Below are 863 nucleotides of genomic sequence, written 5' to 3' on the forward strand. Positions count from 1 at the left end.
TCTCCATATCCCTCACCTAGCTATCATGTCGTCCAATGTCGATCATGCTGAGTAGATGGCATATTTTTGAATGTTGGCTCTCCACATATCATGGTACCGGGTTTTCTTCATCTCCTTGTCACCCGCATGCTGAGGCACAAGTAAGGCCCTCTGCTTGAACTTGGCGGTAATCTCCGCTACTGACTCAGTCGTTTGTCTTATATCCAGGATCTTTGTGGCTTGCTGCTGGATCTCCACAGCCGGCGTAAAATCGACTCAAAATCAAGTCACAAAATCTGACCACGTCACAGCCTCCGTTGTTGGAGCTCCCAAAGAATCACTGACTGCCTCGCACCAGTCTCTAGCCCACTCTCTCAAACAGCTAGCAACAAACTTGACCTTCGACATCTTAAGGCAGAAGCTCATCACCTACACAGACTCAATGTCCATCATCCATTGTCTCGCCACAATGGGGTTCTTAACCCCACTAAAGTCTGGCGCTCCACATCCCCTAAAATCCTTGAAGGAGAGCGTGCGAGTCCCTGACTGGCCAGATGCCATGTCGCTCCTAAATGCCCTAAGGCGATCTTCCATCAGCTCAATTATCCCTTCCTTGATCGACCCGAAAATCACCAGGGTCGCCTCATGGATGCCTCATGTAATCTCGAATGCGATTAACTCGCACAATCTATCATCCACTGGCTTGGAACCTATACATGAATCTGACCCAGACCCTGAAACGGTTAGACTCAAACGAGAGCTGCAAAATAGGGCTAAACCTAACCTTCTGAAATTATCTAGTCCTCGTAATATGTAACTTAACATATTCGTTTACTAGTTAGTTAAAGAGAACTAGGACTCCTAAAAGCACAAAGCAAGCAGCA

The sequence above is a fragment of the Lactuca saligna genome, chromosome 4 (genome assembly GCF_052625555.1).
Source record: "Lactuca saligna cultivar CGN05327 chromosome 4, ASM5262555v1, whole genome shotgun sequence".
NCBI classification, from domain to species: domain Eukaryota; kingdom Viridiplantae; phylum Streptophyta; class Magnoliopsida; order Asterales; family Asteraceae; genus Lactuca; species Lactuca saligna.